At 37.3% G+C, this 20,007-nt stretch overlaps 1 protein-coding gene and 1 long non-coding RNA gene across 6 annotated transcripts in view; both read left to right on the forward strand.

The window, feature by feature from the left end:
- LOC121732652 (cytohesin-1) overlaps positions 1 to 20,007 on the forward strand; it is an 83,953-nt gene that overhangs the window by 15,503 nt on the left and 48,443 nt on the right. The gene's annotated exons all lie outside the window — the stretch shown is intronic.
- LOC121732653 lies at positions 258 to 12,647 on the forward strand. Its single transcript, XR_006036414.1, has 4 exons — positions 258 to 268; positions 4,670 to 4,672; positions 11,777 to 11,784; positions 12,271 to 12,647. It is a non-coding gene; the product is annotated as an uncharacterized LOC121732653 (long non-coding RNA).

Here is a 20,007-nt window from a genome sequence, read left to right on the forward strand (position 1 = left end):
GATCACTCGAGCTATTTATAGACGAAGCGTCCTACAGAGCGTTCATAGTTATTTTTACTCTTAGAACAGCTTTATGCCAACGACATAAGGATCAATGCGAGATAGAACTCTTAACAGACTATAATTCTTAACACAAGCCAGTCGTTTGATGTCACGTTTGTGAAGTATTGACACATGGTTCATATCAGCAAGTTGTTTCTGCTTTTGCTCCCACTTTGTTTGTGTAAGTCGTTTCTTCTCCTTAGCCCACTTTGGATGCTTATCAGATGTTAAAGAAAATAAAGGATTATGAATGAACTACGTAAATAATAGTAAAGTCTGTCGATCTTATCTCATCGGATGTTGAATTTTTGATCCGTCAGTAGTTACAATCGACATTCAATGTCGATCGAGTTACAATCGAAGTTGAGATTTCAAAGATATTTTGTGTGTAAAAAAATATTTAATTGACGGGTAAAACGTGCCCGGTAAAAACAATCAACGATAAAAAATGGATAATTCGTCTATCGTGAAGGAACGTAATAAAACATGTAATTACTCAAACAAACCATTGCCTGTATAATTTCGTGTGAAAATAAAAGTTAATCGTATTCCAAGTTAAATGTTTACATTAACACGTCGTTGGCCGTAACTGCTACATCTTAATGTAATTAAAAAGTTAATTAACCCTCCAATAACTCCGGATTGTAAATATCCAGAATAGTTACGTTTGGACGGTTAAAACTTAGTTGTAAAACTTAAAATGGCTTAGTTGCAATGTGGTTTTAAAGCGAATGTTTTTATTGCATGTAGCCTGTGCATTGGTAGCTAAAATGGTTTTCCTACTTTTGGAATCCAGAAATTGAAACTATTGAAGAGTGTACTGCAATCTGTAAGAATTACTTTAATACCTATTGAACTCTCATAGGCAGTAGTAAAATATGTAAGTCTAGGCACAGAATAGATAATAGTACAAGGTATAGGCTACAAAGCTAAGTGTCTAAACAGTAAACACACTAGGCCGAAAATACGCGGCCGAAGTTCGGCATGATTACGCTTGCAATGCGCTACGCAATACGCATACAATATAACGTGACGTAATTTCGGCATGGTGTGTCATCAAAATACATTGAAGGCGTAATCATGCCGAACTGCGGCCGCGTTTTTTCGGCCTAGTGTGTTTAGACACTTAGACTCAGCAATTGAATTTTTGGGCAACGTAAATGTTTGGAGGAGCAATAACCCTTTCGCAATGGAAGTTCTGATAACACAAGCGTTGGTATTGATTTGACCCATTTGATTAGATATTGACTTTGATTGCCGTGCTACGGCTGAATGCCGGCAGCTGTTGTCTGAACGCAATGCAGTAGGCTGCAGTCTTTATGTGGTCCACGCCAAATTGGAAACACCAACACATGCACAATATCGACAAAGCGCGCGCTCGACTAGGCCCAAAACTCCGAGATTGCACTAGAGGTTTAAGGGCCGCGCTACACCGGAATGGCAGCGGCGAGGCGAGCACTTTCATCACGGCCACGGGCGGTCGTAGATTTTTCAAGCGATACTATATATTACAATAATGAAGATAAAGTTTAAAATCATATGACACTGGAAGTGCTCGCCTCGCCGCTGCCATTCCGGTGAAGCGCGGCCCTAAGGTTTTGAAGTAACTGCAATGGCTACTGATGTTGAACTGTAAGGAGCAGTGAGCATGTTGCGTGCACATGATAACGATTTAACATAAACTATCCTTTTATCAAAAATTAAAGTCCGTTAAGCAGATTAAGAGGCAACAGGCAGACAAACACTAAGTACCAACTTGTTGACTAGAATAGTCAATGATGTATGAAAGTAACTTTCTTTATTTTGTTTCAGCCTTTAGTTAAAAAATAATTGAGGCTAAACTAGTTTTGAAGCTTATAAAAGTTTATCGCGATTGCTGCTTGAGCTTTTAATTTTCCACGTAAAAGTTTTGGAACAATCAACGCTTTATTATTTTGTGTTTTACGACGTTTTTAAGCTTCATTGCTTGCTGAATATTTGAAAAATAGTCATATTTGATCATTCTTATGAAATGTTGTCAATACTCTTTGGATCTTTTTACCATCGAACGTATTTAGCAAATTGTTTCTTTTTTATCATATTTATGCGTCTGTGCCAAATAGGTCATAGACGCGACGTCTATGAAGCATTTTATTCAATTAATTTTATTAGGTGTTCCAAATATATAGCGTTACGCATTTGGTCATAATTTTCGCAAGTTTTAGGTCACGGACGTTGTTGTTTAATTCATTTTATAAAGTTGGTTTATTTTAATAACGAAGAACATTTAAATGCGACAGGCAAAATGTTCGTAGAGTATCTACCTCTAACTGTAATAGAATTTCTGCAATTTATTATAAGTCTCACCATGAGATTAAGTGAAAGCCAGCAACTGCGGTCGCTCAGACTTCTTATCCTTAACTGGTAATACAAAAAGTATCCTAATTCCTAACGTAACATATCATTAAATTTGGTACTGCGGCGTTGTTCCCTCAGACAGGTACAGACAGTAAAGTGTACACGTCTATAATGGCCAGATTACCTATGCATTATTCCAATCCAATGATCCAATCCATCGTCTTTTTTGCAAAATTGCATTCCAGTGCTCTCCAGTGCCCGCTTACATTATTGCAATAGGAAACCAACATAGTATGGGTGATTTCAGACAGGCTATATGTGGGAGAACCATGCTTCGGCACGAATGGGCTGGCTCGACCGGAGGAATACCACGTTCTCACAGAAAGCCGGCGTGAAACAGCGCTTGCGCTGTGTTTCGCTGAGTGAGTGAGTTTACCGGAGGCCCGATTCCCTACCCTAATCCCGTCCCTACCCTCCCCTATTCCCTTCCCTTCCCTACCCTCCCCTATTACCCTATTCCCTCTTAAAAGGCCGGCAATGCACCTGCTCTTCTGATGCAGCGAGTATCCATGGGCGACGGAAGTTGCTTTCCATCAGGTGACCTGTTATCTCGTGTGCCCCCTTATTTCATAAAAAAAGGCTCTGTTTATATTTTGGTTTCCCCACTGTATGAGGAAGTGCCTAAATAATTTATCGTTCCCGTTTCCCTGTTTTGGGCAAACTTTCAATTGTAGTTCAGTAATTACGCTAATATCACTTTCCTTTGTTGCCCCATGGGGTGGTCGGGGAAGATTGATGGTATAGTTTAGTGCAATATCGGTAATAGCTATTTAATCATTAAATATTGGCCGCAACTTCATTGTGCCAAAGTTTGTATATCGTGCGGGTTTTGCTGTGATCAATTCTGTCCCATGTCTTTTCTCGGGACCTAAGTACATGTACTTATGTGCCCATTGCCCATCTACGAGTAAGTCGTCTCAGTGGTGTATTGAGTAAAGAGGCAATCTACATTTGTGTGTTTGTTAGGTATAAACTTTGCGACAACTTCGATAGATTAAAAAAAAAAACGTAATGATATGTACTTAAGTAAAGAAAAAGATCTAGTAAAACTAGAAAGTACTTACATAAAACTTATATTCCTGATTTCCTGAAACTCTAAGTTTTAATTAATTATTTCAATTACGTCTTAAATACGTTATAAATTTTCATTAACTTTTCTAATGCTAGCCGCAAACGAAAGCTCACCATAATCTAGGTTTAAGTAATATTAATATGCGTGGTATAACCCGTTAAGTAATTTCACCTGGCTTAGCATCTGCTAGATAGAGTCTAATGCACCTGCTGACCCTACGGTTATTAATAGAATACACCGCTTTAGTTGCTGCCTAATTGACCGACCTAGTCAGCGGTTTTCTTCAAACGTCATTGACTGTCTCTGATTGATGGTGAAAGCGATAGCAAATGGTTAAATATAATATTACTAGGTGATGCCCGCAACTCCGCCGGACCGAAGTTCGTTTATCGCGCGGGAACCTTACATTTTTCCGAGATAAAAAGCATCGCCGTGAAGAGCGTGAAGAGGTAACAGACAGAAAAACATACACACTTTCGCATACTACTAGTATGGATGCCTCAAAAGTGCAAAGTGTGTATTTTACTAAAAAAAATATGTTAAATAATTGTTTTATTTGCTAATTAAACTAACCAAACTTTTCGCTGAAAGTAAACAAGCTCTTTTGTAAACGAATAAATGAGACAGTTGCCTTTTTAGCTTTTTAAGAACAACCAAGAGAGGGTTTGCTAGTATTTTACGCCGTATTTATTAAAAACTCATTGTTCCTCGCATATTAGTATACAGTTAACTGCATTTTGAGAACGCATTAAAAACTCACCAAGTTCTAAGCCCTACGCCCCGTCATTATTCGGTTCAGTAGCCGTGTTTTTTGCTGAACTGGCTGAACTGTGGTTGATCCCTTGTTTTTGTGCCACTGTTCTGTTTTTTTTTTCTTAATAAAAAAAATTTCTAAAATACCTCATCCACGGGTTCCTTTCTTCGAGATTTGTAGGTACGTAATTGGTAACATGATTAATTTATATTCTATGTATACTAATATTATAAATGCAAATGTGTCTGTCTGTCTGTCTGCTACCTCTTGCTGCTTTGAGTACCGGGAAAAGACATAGGACAGTTTTTATCCCTGAAAAATGTACAGTTCAGTTCAGTTACAAGTATTTTAGCGCGACGGAGTTGCGGGCGTCATCTGATTATTATTTATTAATATTTTCTAAGCTCGTTCTTATCTTTTATCTTTCTCTGTATTTATTTCCTTGTCTAACCTTGTAAATTGTAATACCTAGTGTGAAGTGTCACCTTATGTTACGATGTTACGTAGACAGAATTTTCACGTTATTCCAGCGTATTATGTAATTAATCAGTCGCTTTGTAGGGGTGTTAGTTAACATATTAGGCGACGAAATTAGCTCAAGCCACTTTTATTACTACTTTTAGGGTTCCGTACTCAAAGGGTAAAATCGGGACCCTATTATAACTGAGACTTCGATGTCTGTCCGTGTGTCCGTCTGTCTCCAGGCTGTAACTCAAGAACGGTAATAGCTAGAGAGTTGAAATTTTCACAGATTATGTATTTCTGTTGCCGCTATAACAACAAATACTAAAAACAAAATAAATTAAACATTTAACATCCCATACAACAAACGTGATTTTTGAAACATTTTGAAATGTACACAAAATACTCAGCATATATTTTAATAATAAATGATAAAATTTAAATAAAATAAATAATTATGGGGGCTCCCATACAAAAAACACAATTTTTACTATTTTTGCTCTATATTGGCACGGAACCCTTCGTGCGCCAGTACAACTCGCACTTGGCCGATTTTCATACTAAAATGTTAAACATTTTTATAAAGACGTTTTACTCATGACAGTGTTTTGTATTTGTTTGATACATTATAAAAGCCCCTTGCCACTCTAAATTTTACCCCATTTTATGACTCCAATAATAAAGTGTTCTAAATAAATAAAATAAATAAAATATCTTTTTCTTCAAAATATCATTATAAAAACACTTTTTGAACGTCTAGACGCGTCTTGACTACGGAGCCTACCACCGCGGCACCGCGCCGGTTCGGCTACTTTTCGTTTTTCACCAAAGAAATTTTTGTAATTTGCAAGTTTTAACAAAGTTCTTCGTATGTATTTTACTGCTCTTACTTCTATAGAACAATATTTTGGGGCATATTATTTTAGTAAATGGAACATGTGGACAGTTTTTAAGTAGGCTAATTAGTAATTACTAAACTTTCTATTGCTAAATCTAGAATAGACAATATTTTAAAGTAGACTTTGTTCAGTAATGTTTATTACCTAAATACCTACTGACACAATTCACTATACATGTTGTTGGTGTGCAAAAATTATAATCGCAAATAAGGCGCCTAGCGGTACCTAGGTATCTGTTCTGCGGTAGAAACATTTTGGCGTAAAATATTTGCCATTTGGACTTAGTTATCAAAATCTAGATTCGAAAATGGAATACGAATGTCGTTTAAAATGTATTTAAAAACGAATAAAAGTAGACTTTTAACATAGCTCAGAGTGTCCACATAAAAGTGTTTCATTTTACGAAAGAATAGACACGTCATAGGAAATCCATACCCATATCCATACTTTCATACTTAATAATATTATAAATGCAAGAGTGTGTCTGTCTGTTTGTTTGTCGGTATGTTTGTCTGTCTGTTTGTTTGCCTGTCTGTCTGTTACCTCTTCACGCCGAAACTGCTGAATCGATTTAGGTGAAATTTGGCGTGGATATACTTTTTGTCCCGCGAAAGAACATAGGATAATTTTTATTCCGAAAAAATATACGGTTCCCGCGTGATAGCCGAATTTTGACGCAACGGAGTTGCTGGCGTCACCTAGTCTCTCATATTGTCCTTAGAATCTATCAGGAATTGTATCACTTCTCATTTTTATTGTGGCCATGCTACTTCCTGACCTTGCTGGTAGTTGGTACTACTGAAATATGTACCAAATAAAGGCAAACACAAGCTAAAAAGATAACAAAGTTTATTTTTAGATATTTCTTATCAGTTCAGAGAATTCATTTGTTATCTTCTAATTTGTGTGTGATGTTACCTACCCATAATCTTTATTTGAAACCCAAAATCTGCAGATTAATGATTATCTAAATCAGACGATTTTGTCTGTCGCCCACTTGAAGAACAAATTATATTTTAGCGCCCCCATTGTTTCAATTTAAAATGCATCCTGATGAAATAAATCACCCTCCATGCCTCTACACAACGCCTCCACTTTGGTAAAGGCTGATCTAAATTATAGCTCACAAGATGACGCCCGCAACTCCGTTGCGCCAAAATTCGTTTATCGCGTGGAAGTTGTACATTTTTCCAGGATAAAAAGTATCCTATGTCCTTTCCCGGGACTCAAAGTATCCCCAAATTTCAGCAAAATAGGGTCAGCGTTTTGGACGTAAAAAGGTGATAGACGGACAGACAGACACACTTTCCCATTTTTAATATTAGCATGGATATCAAAGGTAAAAGGGTGAAATCTTGTGTTACTAACATTTTGCAGCGATTCTAGACTTGGACGAATATTTTGTTATTGCAACTAACTAGTGACTATTTATAGTAAAAAATCTACTTTATCTTCCATTTTGCAGGGCTTCGCAACATTTTTGTCTATATATCCTAGCTACAGTAAATTACCTAATGAGTTTCTCACTTTAAATAGATTAAACGGTCCGAAAATAGATTTGAGATCCTCACCTCATAATGAAGGGATCATTATGTCCGTCAATCGCGCTTCAATTTCGCGGGGGCGTTGGCCGGGGCGCATATGGGAGCGGTCGCATTAGCCCCCCTCCGATGTTTTTCTTCTTGTTGCGTCTGTTTGGCCCCCTGTCACAAGTGTTTGTAAAGTACTTTAAAGTATTGAGAATTATGCTGAGTGCTATCTTGTACTATTATCTATTCTGTGGTGCTATACCAATTTGCGTGAATATTTCTCAATCTTTGGATGGACTTTGTGAATGTTGTTGTTTGTAGGATGTTAAACCTTTCTCTATATTTAGGATTTCGTTCATTACGTGAGGAAATATTGTTCCATTTTTTTAAATTAAATCGTATATTAGGTCCAAGTATAGTTTAAGGCCGAATTTGATATTAAACAAATAATATTATTATGTACATTTAGTGTTAAATGAATTTCAGTTACATTATAATTCTCTATGATTATAAAATTTTAATGTTTCTCTTTGTTCTCGTAGCCTTCGTTTGTTTTGCTTGTGTTTATTATTTCAAGATTTACGATGATTTTGCGCTACAGTTTAATAATACTCAGTGTTTTCTGGTATCTAGATCATGTTCATTTTTATACCAGACGAACCTCAATAAACTATTCAAGGGGTCAAGCGGTGGCGACTTTTATACCTTCTATTTGGAATAAATCAAAGCAAATATAAGCCGCGGCGGGTAATGTTAGTCGGTCACGATAGGTCCTTTAAATAAAAAGCCCAGGTCAAAAGGTTGAGCACGCCTGTTTCAAAGGAAAGTCTCAAGTGTAATGCGCTTTATTTTTGTAGAGTCTAAGGACGAAACAGTTATTTTAGTTATCATGTTTTAATTATGTGAGTCATTTCTACTTGTCTCTAGTGAAGTTTCATTGGAAATGTCTTGATTAATGTATGAATTGAATGGCATATGAAACACAACTTAAGTCATTGCCAATTCATTATCACTGCATGGTGCAAACTTTGGCGGCTTCTAATACTTTCAAATATATAATAAAAGAAAGGAGGAAAAGACCCATGGATAATGATTGTGTCAGCTAAACCTTCGGTAATTAAGGATTTCTACACAGTTAATTAGTCTTTAGTCTATACATGTCTTTGTTTAGAGTTTTCATCAATTTTGGCATTTGCAATCTCTCTAAGTTTCTCAATAACGAAGTCAATAAGTCCGAGTGTTCATTATCTCACGGTAATGATGGTGTTGGGTTTCCGAAGATTGCTGAATCATATGTGTTAACAAAAGTCAGCAATTGCATACGTTGGGTAAACGTATAGAGAATGGACTGAGTCCATTGAAATTTGAACACGTATGAGATTAAAATAATCGTCGCATATGAAAAATTAAAATATATTTGTTAAAGGTGGGTTACTCAGCAGATAACATAGCATATAAAGGGCAAATGGAAATGTCCTAATGGATAGACTTTGAGAAAAACTAATTTCTTTACATATACGTTATGACTTATGAACATTCCCAGGCTTCGGCCACCTTTAGCTAAGCGACTGCGTCAAAAATTCAAAGAGAGACCCATGTCGGTAGAAAATTTTCGCAGTCGCTGTAAGATCCTTTTAAACAGGCTATGTTAATTCTCTATGTCAATGGTCAGTAATTCGAGCGTGTGCCGGACAGTTTGTTAATAGAATCGTGTTCACGGCCAACACTCGCTGAAACAGGAATTCGCACCTGCACACATACTACTTATTAGTAGACTGTACAGTAGTTTAGTTAAACGCTTTGGCGCCGCGCCACGTATACAACTGGTGTTGATTTTCATTGAAGATGCCTTGTCAGAGGCGTGACGATTGCAGACTGCAGTATCCTTGATTCTCCTTTATGCTTGCAAGCAATTATTATGGGCGTTAAGTGGTGTCTTCATTAGGAAGTTGATGACGCCCGCAACTCCGCTGCGAAGATTTTATCGCGCGGGAACCGTACAGTATCCTATGTCCTTTCCCGGGACTCAAAGTATCTCCATACCAATTTTCAGCAAAGGTTCAGCGGTTTAAGCTTGAAGAGCTAAAAGACATTTTCACAATTATTAATTATTTATTATTATGAATAAGGCAGTAACGGTTTTAAATACACAATAAAACATGGCAATAATATATTTAGTTTCCATATAGGCATACGCTGCAAAATTAATATTTACTATATTTATACGTGGGAGAGCCATGCTTCGGCACGAAGGGCCGGCTCGACCGGATAAATACCACGTTCTCACAGAAAACCGGCGTGAAACAGCGCTTGCGCTGTGTTTCGCCGAGTGAGTGAGTTTACCGGAGGCCCAATCCCCTAACCCCTACCCTATTCCCTTCCCTACCCTCAACTATTCCCTTCCCTTCCTTTCCCTACCCTCCCCTATTACCCTATTCCCTCTTAAAAGGCCGGCAACGCACTTGCAGCTCTTCTGATGCTGCGAGTGTCCGTGGGCGACGGAGGTTGCTTTCCATCAGGTGACCCGTTTGCTCGTTTGCCCCCTTATTTCATAAAAAAAAAATAATTAAAAAAAACTTATTTAGTATGTGTTGCACTATTAATATGTTGGTATTTATAGGGACTCTATCAGTGATTCATCCCAACGTTTTACAACGGTGCGTTAAAATGGCGCTCGTGTGGGGAATACTAATTGAGACGGCGATGTGCAACGTACATGTTAAGTGTTAGCTGTGCTCAGTCAGCCACAACAGATGTACTAGATCCATGGTGTGATATCCCTTCTTGGAAATTTTATTGGTTTCTCTGTTTTTTTAATTCTTAAAATACTAGGAGCAAAGAGACGAAAGTTTAAGAGATTCCTAGTTAGATTCTTCATTGACTACGGAGACGAAAGAGTTTCCATTTTTGTTTCTTAACATTACTATTCAGTAATCAGTTAACACACTTGGGTACTTTCTAAGTTTGTTATTACTTATTTCCTTACGTAAAAACTGCTTGATGGATTTTGATTGAATTTGGTATGGTAGTAGTTTAGACGGCGGACGAATATATAGGCTGCTTTTTATTTTCAAGAAGTACAGTGTTTTTTATGATAATACTGTAATAACTTTGTTTCGTCCGCAGCGGAGTGGCGAGTAAAATCTGGGTGAACAGTAAAATATAGTTCTTTCATGAAAATTTTTCATTAAATGCAGCATTAAAGATAGAGCGTTTTTCATTTTGAAGTTAAAAGACAGTTAAGTACATTTGTACACAACTAAGTACTGCCATAATGAAATGAAACAACTACATTGCGCTAAGTGCCCAGTGCCCACAGATAATGCGGTCTCATGTGAAAAATGCATACACTGTACTGTTTAAACCAACACTGGAATAAATGGACGGTGTTAGTGTGCACAATACAATTAATGTATACAGTAGAGTACCTCAGCCTCAATCTTGGGCAAAATGTTTAGGGCATGCGTGATGTGATGAAAGAGTCAAGCATATGGATTGCATGTTATCAGAATGTTTTCGAAAACCAAATATCAAATCTACGGAAGCTAAAAATAGCTTTGACAACCCCTAATTCCCATAAATTTGACAGTTCTTTGTTAACGTAGAACTCAAGTTGACCGCACGGTAGTTATCTAAAGTTATCTAAAATACCAGATTTTAGTGATCTAGACTATATAGTATATACCGTAGATTATGTTTATATTAGGCTCTGCCGGGCTAGCACGGCCACCAGTAGAAATGCGAAAGTATCCAGGACAAACTTTGGACATAAACTTAAGGTCCGTTCCAATCTTTACCGCGGCTAATCGCGACCGACAAAAATTCAATTAAAATGCCACTACATGACAGACTATAATATTTGTCATAAAGTAGGATATATTATTCGAATTTTTATTAGGACTATAGTCTGTCATAAAGTGGCATTTTAATTGAATTTTTTGGAACGAAAAAAGATCGGAACCCTCACCTTAAGTTTATCTCCACAGTTTCGCATTTCTACTGGTGGCCGTGCTAGCCTGGCTGGAGTCTAGATTCTTGTATCTAGTATGAAGATAATCTACGACAATGTTACTTATACTGTGGCGTTAGCGTGCCCTTACTGTACAGGAAGATGCGTCCATTGTTTGCGTTGTTTTTATGCTCGCGAGTGCAGTGCAATTATTGTTATTGAAATGTGGGTACACTTTTCTTTGCTCGTTTCTAAGAACACGCCGAGTGCGATTGTTTTGATGAATATATTTGCATTGTTGCAGAGTTCAAAGTGATTAAAGTTTTTTTTTTTTGTAAAGCTTTGACTACAACATCCAATTTCGCAGTCAAAACTTTAATGAAAAAAAATTTTTACTACATGACGCCCGTAACTCCGTTTCGCCAAAATCGTCTATCGCGCAGGAACCGTACTATTTTTCCGGGATAAAAGTATCCTATTTCCTTTCCCGGCAAAATCGGTCCTGTAGATGTGGTCGGAGAGATAAACACACTTTTGCATTAGTAAAATACAGGGTATAACAAAACTAAGTGATAATACTTTAGGGTGTGTATGTGTTCCTTGTATAGAGTTCACTGTGAAAGTAGCAGCGCTGAAAGACCAAATTTTTTTTCGTATGGGCAAGCGCCGCAGCGTCACGAGTTTTCCCATACAAAAGTGGAAAAGAAATTAGCCAGGAATAACTACATAGTTATGTATATAATTAATAACCGGTGAACAAATTAGTATAGAGTGCCCGTTACCTAGTTAAGTTTATGACGAGGCGACGTTAATAAGATGACAATATCCCGCTTGGAATGGCCGCTGGGGTCAAGAATGTGAAGACCGTTCACAATTATACTGCCTCCGACTAGATCTTTATGTCGATGACATAAGGATTATTTTCGGGGTCACAAAAATCTGGACAGTCTTTAGTGGTCGATTGCGGTCAGAGGGACGCATGTCAGTCAACCGACCGCTAGCCGCTTTATGCTTCCCTATTTTATATAAAACAGAAAATTAAAAAAAACGGGGAGTGACAACGAAACAGCATAGAAAAAGGGGGAGAGGTTTTCTTCCTTTCCTACACCGTGCTACTGGTGTACTCGCCCCCCGCCTTAGGCTTTATCCACATTTGTATCAAGCAGTCGTATCCGTATCGCCTATCGTATCGAGTATGCGTGTCCTAATTGTGGACGCCTATTTTGACCATAGCGTATATTTTATCGCGTGAGCCACAGTTCGGCCAAAAATCACGTCCACACTTATAGATACTGTATCTTGATCGCGTATCGTCTCGCCGATCCTAGTATCGATCTAGTGATTCCTTCAGTCAAGAACTCCCCGAGGCAGACATCAAAATTCGTCCACACTAGATCATTCTGCCGATCATGATACGCGTATCCGATACGCGGTTTATAGCGATCGGGGTGTATCATGAATCATGATACGAAGTGTATCATGATCGCGATCATTTTGCGTTCACACTAGCGAACATGATACGATTCGATGCTACGCTGATACGCGAAAATGATCAAGTGTGGACAAAGTCTTACGAATTTTTGATCATTTCACCTGACCCGACACGAGTTTTACATTTTTTTAGCTCAAAAAGAGCCCAACGCTGCTAAAGTTTTCACGTCACAAAAACTTTACATTAAATAACCTGTGTGGCAGTTTGCGAGCAAACTCCTCGCTGTCGATTCACTTTCTTGTATATTCATCCTAGAAATAAACGACAATCTTACGTATACACTTTCTCAACAATTTTTAGACTGTGGACATTGTATGTCTATAGTGAAATTGACAGGACAATGCCATTAAAAATGTAATTTTATTGTGCCGGTGGGAACCCCTCTGTTTGAGCAAAGAATGCGCTGGTCAATTGCGGGGGTTATTCAATCGGCAAATGACCGCCACCGAGGGCTCTGGACTTCCTCAATGGCTGACAGTAATTTAGGAGTTAACTTAGTAGTGCTATGCATATTATTATTCCTGTTGATGTATTGTAGCTACTACTTTAGTGCTTACTGCATAAAGCTAAAATACTTTTGGTCGCACTCATAGACATTCAATGATGATTAACATTCAATTTAATGATGAGTTTGGTATATAATGTATGGGGCTTAATATGTCAAAATCATAATTAAATTACACTTCAGTAATTAATATTTGTCTCTGAGTGCAGCAGTTAATGGCTTAAAAGCAGTAGATGTTCGCTTATTTACTGCACTTAGTAGTAGAGTAAGTCAGTTGCGTCTTTGAAATCAAACTGTGCTTAACACTGATGTAGCTATCTAATATATAATAACACCCCTCTTTTTTGTTGGGGGTTAAAAATAAGTCGGGTTTTCCTTCCTGACGCTATAACTCCAGAGCGCACGAACCGATTTCCACGGTGCATTTGCATTCGTTAAAAAGGTCTTGGGCTCCGTGAGGTCTATAGAAAAAAAATCAGAAAAAACTTCAAGAGAAAACAGGAAAACAGGGAAAATCATGTTATGGCAAAACAACGTTTGCCAGGACAGCTAGTACTGTATATTAATTGTCCTGCTCTTTAGGGAGATCGCAGACGACAGACTTTTTGTGTGATCGAGTCTGCGGCGTCCATACAGTCGGCATGTCGCGACTCGCGGCCATGCCGACAGTCGCGACTGTATGCCGGGCGCCGCAGACTCACAACACGCACCAAAAGTCTGTCGTCTGCGATCTCTCTATAAGTTATCTGATATCACGCTTAAGTGTGTGTGCGACCGATTCGGTCCGGGCGGTCTAGTATAAAAAGGTCTACTGAATGCTATTTCTACTGTAGAGCAAGAATTTGCCGTTTTCTAGTACAATATTGTAGACATAACAAAGTATCTTACGTACTCTACCTAAAAGCATCCATAAAACAAATATTTTTGTCGCGGCGTTCGTTCCAATTATTCGACGGTACCTTTAATAATATGTCATCGCTCGTGTGAGTGTGACTCGCATACAATACGTTTATGATTATTGATTCTCTTGTATTGTCTCTACATCTGCAAATGTATGTTGGACAAAGTCCAAATTGTAATGAATTGATAGCGCTCTTCTGATACACATACTAATATTAATAAATGCCAAAGTGTGTCTGTTTGTTAATTCTTCACGCTTGACGCAAATGTACATTAAAGTCCCGGTACATAGGATAGGGCCTAGGGGCTGAAGAATTGTTGTACGTCGTTTCAAAGAACTTTTCAGTATTTTCGTGTCCTTATCAAGCAGTGCAATGGTTTTAGCATGAATAGCAACATAATACCATAGGACCGAAGTGGTCAATGACATAAAGGCTATACCTTTATACAGCTAGTACATAATGGGTGACCTAACTCATACAGCATGTTTGAGCGCACAAACTCTTCTATGTAGGTTATATTTTCTATGCTTTTATAATTCAACGCGGGTTTGTGTTGATTTCCCTGCATAGAGCTCTTTAATTTACTTCCATGCGAGGTTCGCAGGACTGGTTAAAGCAAAAAACGTATTTGCACTCTGTGGAGTCGCAGTATAAGTGTTATGCAGTAGGCTATCTTCATACTAGATCGGGCGCACGCACACCTAAGGTTTTTGAGGTAACTTTAGGGAGCAGCTGAGGGTGAGAATAGTTTCTGTAGACTGCTACGTAATTAAAACCAGAGTAGACAGAATGATAGAGTATGCCGACGTAGAACTGATGTTGAATTTTTTAAATTTGACGTATTATGACGAAAATCATCGCTAGGGTTGTTAACTTGTTACTTACGAATTTAAAACTATGACATATTCGATGGACGTGTTCCTCTTTGGTCGTATTGTTGTTTGTGTTTTGCCACATGTTAAACGTGGGAGAGACGAGACGAATAGGCCGGCTCGACCGGATAAATACCACGTTCTCACAGAAAACCGGCGTGAAACAGCGCTAGCGCTGTGTTTCGCCGAGTGAGTGAGTTTACCGGAGGCACAATCCCCTACCCTATTCCCTTCCCTACCCTTCCCTATTCCCTCTTAAAAAGGCAGGCAACGCACCTGCAGCTCTTCTGATGCTGCGAGTGTCCATGGGCGACGGAAGTTGCTTTCCATCAGGTGACCCGTTTGCTCGTTTGCCCCCTTATTTCATTAAAAAAAAAACGTGATTAAAATTGTCAGAATCCAAATTTGAAATCTTTATTTAAAATATTTAAAAATAAATTATATCAGCCAGCGCGAGGCACATTCCGTTCATAATCCTAGTGAAACCCGACGAATTTGACAGATATTGAAACCTGTCCGTTTCTTTGCAGTCGAACTACTGGTAGTTATGTCTATTGTGTTAAAACGCTGTCGAAAAGCAAAAGTCAAAAGTATGGGAATTGTCACAATGTTTGATATGCGATAACGTTGCGGTTACGTTCAACTCTATCTACAATATGAACTCATTCTCACCTCTCTGAACGATGTAGAATTTTGGTGCGAGCTTACAATACTTGGCTCTTGTAATATTTGAATATTACTGCTGAGTTACGTTACTGAATATATTTGTAATGTGGTTGAGTTTAATATTGTATTAAGTGCTCACTGCTAAAGTTAATGGAATGCTTTAAGCTCTATTGTTTTTCTGCCATTATCTACTTCTGCTTCTGAACATGTAATAAATTTAGACATTCTCTATTTGCAATTCCTATTGCGGAAATCCGCTGCGCCCCGACACAGTGTGCGATACGCGCATCCGCTTCCATACAAATTGTATGGAAGCGGATTTTTGCGATGAGCCCCGGCACGCTGAGCCCCGGCACGGCCCGTCTCAGTGTGTTCACTCCTTAAGTCCGCAGATTTTTATGAAGTTTTGACAAAGGGCCAGCTATTTTAGCAGTTCTCCTTTAAATAGATAGAAATAAGACTGTATATTTAAAAAAATATTCTAACTTTACTACTATAAAGTTATACTTTACTGCTATTGTCACACCCAAATACGGCTTACACTTTTAAGCAACGCGGCAACGTGATTTAGACTTGCGGGAAGGTATACGATAAATCCTATTCGAGAAATATTTTGGCAAAACCGGCAACACAAGGCAATCAAGTTTATGCAACTAGCGCACCGCAATTAGGCTTGTCGTTGTTTGACATGTTACTTTTAGTGATGAATCCCAATAAAAATGTATGGTATCGAACTATAGTCCGTCAAAAAAGTGAAGAAATTAAAAAGTGGCAACATCGTGCATCGTAGTATCATCCTTTTTTTCATTGATTTGAAAGGGATGACACTACGATGTTGCCACTTTTTAATTTCTTCACTTTCTTGACAGACTATGATTCTCTTTTTTGGAAGCAGGTTAAAAAAACAGCGTGTCCAGGTAAAATCGATAGCTGATTCGTAGACATAATATTATTAATCTCTAGTAATTTCTCTGTCACAACTGTACCAGAGTAGACAGAATGATAGAGTATGCCGACTTAGAACTGATGTTGAAATTTTTAAATTTGACGTATTATGACGAAAATCGTCGCAAGGGTTGTTAACTTGTTACCTACGAATTTAAAACTATGACATATTCGCTGGACGTGTTCCTCTTTGGTCGTATTGTTGTTTGTGTTTTGGCACTGTATGCGATTAAAATTGTCAGAATCCAATTTTGAAATCTTTATTTTAAATATTTAAAAATAAATGATATCAGCCAGCGCGAGGCACATTCCGTTCATAATCCTAGTGAAACCCGACGAATTTGACAGATATTGAAACCTGTCTCTTTGTAGTCGAACTACTGGTAGTTGTAATGTCTATTGTGGCTGTACTATCTCTCATAATATTGTCCTCCCATGTTTTTACTATGCCCCCGCCAAGATGAGCCAAGCGAAGCGCGCAAGGGCACTACCTACCTTTTCTCGAAACGTTTCGTCGTATTTTTGAACCCTCGTAACTTTGGTTTGAATAATGCCAGATAGTTGAAATTTTTAAGATATAATGACATGGGTATAGTTATTAAATGCGCAAATTTTGAATATCGTAGCTATTATACTTTAGATTTTATAGGTGTCCAAAAATCCACAATTTGGTCACTGACTCACCGATCATCAAAACTGTTAGGGTACTTCCTGAAGTCTAAGAAAGCTGAAATTTGGTATGTAACATAATATTAGTACTGAAACAACATAAAAATTATCAAACCCAACTTAACCTATATCCGTACCATTATAGAGCAAAATTAGGCAAAAATTTGTGTTTTTTGTATGGGAGCCCCCCTTAATTTTTTATTTTATTTTAATATTATTATTAAATATTAAAGTAGACATGTAACTAAGGACTTTGAGAAAAAATCAAGTACCTACCTGTTGCCATTATTTATATAGAGCAAAAAAGGCCAAAAAAATCACGTTTGTTGTATGGGAGCCCCCCTTAAATATAAATTTCATTTTGTTTTTAGTATTTGTTGTTACAGCGGCAACAGATATACATAATCTGTGAAAATTTCAACTCTAGCTATTACCGTTCTTAAGTTACAACCTGGAGACAGACAGACGGACAGACATCGAAGTCTCAGTAATAGGGTCCCGTTTCTACCCTATGGGTACGGAACCCTAAAAAATGAACCAAAAGAAAAAACAACGTAAACCAGCTTACAAAAAGAAATGAAATCCCACCAAAAACATTTTCATATAAAAATGTTGCCAAGATGAGAACATAATATTATAGTTCGTCGTGTCAAAAAGTAGTGAGATCTCATGTAGAGCCAAGTTTCTAACCTTACATACTCAACCCTAAATCTAAAAACCTTAATTTTACCCTAAAGCACGGCAAAATATTTGATAATAATATTATAATGTGTCAGCCGCACGAGAAGAATCTAAAAACTCTACACATTAGTCAAAATCGGTGGCTTTGGTAAGGTTAGAAACTTGGCTCTACATGAGATCTCACTACTTTTTGACACGACGAACTATAATATTATGTTCTTATCTTGGCAACATTTTTACATGAAAATGTTTTTGGTGGGATAGTAACTCTCAGGCTACTTAAAAGAGCAATCCTACATTTTTATAAAGAATGAAAAACTTATTATAGCCTAGTCTAGAGACGGACATTGTGGCGAAACTTCGGGAACAGTTGAACGGTCACAAATGATGGGTTAATTAGCCAGTATAGTTTTATAATCAAAGTAGATATAAAAACTTTCATTGAAACGAAAGATTTGTTTGATATGTTACATTCAAAGTACAACTTTAAACTGAACCTAGTATATTTGCATAGATAATAATTGATAAATTTATTATTTAAATAATTTATTTATTTAATGATTAATATTAAATGATTACTGAATTACTGAATTACTGATTATTAACAGACCTAGTGATGTTGATGATTTGGAAACGGAATCGTGTATAAAATTAGTAACACTCAAACAGGTTTCAATGCAAACAAGTCCACTGGTTTAAATATTTTTACAAATGCCAGATTCACATATTATATGTATATAATTTACATATTATATAGGTACACAAGTTCAATGTATTCGGTGTTATTCGAAAAACCAGCGATAAGCTTTAATTTCTCTGGTTTCTCGTTAATTTAAAGCATAATGTTCTTAATCCGACAAATAACATCAAACAGCACTGTTATAAATGCTAATTTAATGTTTATTTGTGACGCTACATTTTCCACTATGTTTAATTTACTGGTTTAACGTGGTTTACGTTGATTTGACCCGACTATAGCGAGCCCAAAAGGGTAATGATTAATGAATAATGATTTTGTTAAACTATGACCTATGTAATACTATGTATAATTGTATAATATGCTCTCGTAGTGGCTAAAATTCTGATCTGATTTTAACAAATGAGGTGTCATTAGATGGGTAGGTATGCCGTCTCTCGGACAGGCTTTTATTTCAAAATTTTATTTGTTTAGTGTACCTAGTCGGGTTCAAGTTTTAACTTACTACTTGCTTGTGGGTACAAGCTAGTAGTAAGGTAATGCTTAAAGGGTTTTAAGCTAGCTTTATGTACCAACCTGTCTTCTTGTTAGTAAGTCTTGCTGCTTGCATTATTTGTATCCAATTTGAGTTCCAGACCGTCTGCATTGAACTCCCAGGAGGTTACCCCAAATTAAACATCCGATTGACTTGGCAGCCGACCAATGTTGACCAATAAGAAGTTGCAAATTTTCCTAAGATCATTTGCAACTTGTAATCCAATGAAATCTCACTCCTTAACTTCCAGATCATTCTGGATATGTAAGCTCTTTGCTCTCATAGATTCGCGCGCGTAAAGTAGATTGAATTTTATCTCTTATTTAACCCCCATCGGGGTGAAATTTTGAGAAATAATTTCATGGTATGATAAGACCTCTTATAATATTTTCCAGCCAATATTATGAAAGGTCTTATCGTCCGCTAACGCTAAGGCTTTTTTACTGTATTTTAATCTATTATTCAAATTAGCTTTACCTGTATTCATCTATTTTTATTTTTTATCTAACTATACACAAACTACACAAAAGAAAAGGGAGTGCTCAAACGTTAAAATCTTAGTAGCTGTCTACAGGATGTATTGCGAATAGCGATCCACCTAATTGAAATTCAAATGACGCAGTAGATGTAATTGCTGATTTTATTGCGAATCGTTAATGTCATTACATTGATGTGTTACTGAAGGTCAGCTCTTGTCACACGCTGAGGTCGCACCTAAGCATTCTTACTGACTTACTTCATCATACGATGTTGGTAATACTAAACAAACAACGTGGCCAGTTTACCCTTCAGGCGTACAGGTAACAGGCAGCGTGATTTACCTATTAACTCAACACGTTACTTTTTTTAATGATTTCTACCACCTAAACGAACTTTTATAACATCGGGTTTGTGGGAAGGGCACAGAAAGGGTTCGCTATAACTTCAGCAAATCAGCAC

The sequence above is a fragment of the Aricia agestis genome, chromosome 12 (genome assembly GCF_905147365.1).
Source record: "Aricia agestis chromosome 12, ilAriAges1.1, whole genome shotgun sequence".
NCBI classification, from domain to species: Eukaryota; Metazoa; Arthropoda; class Insecta; order Lepidoptera; family Lycaenidae; genus Aricia; species Aricia agestis.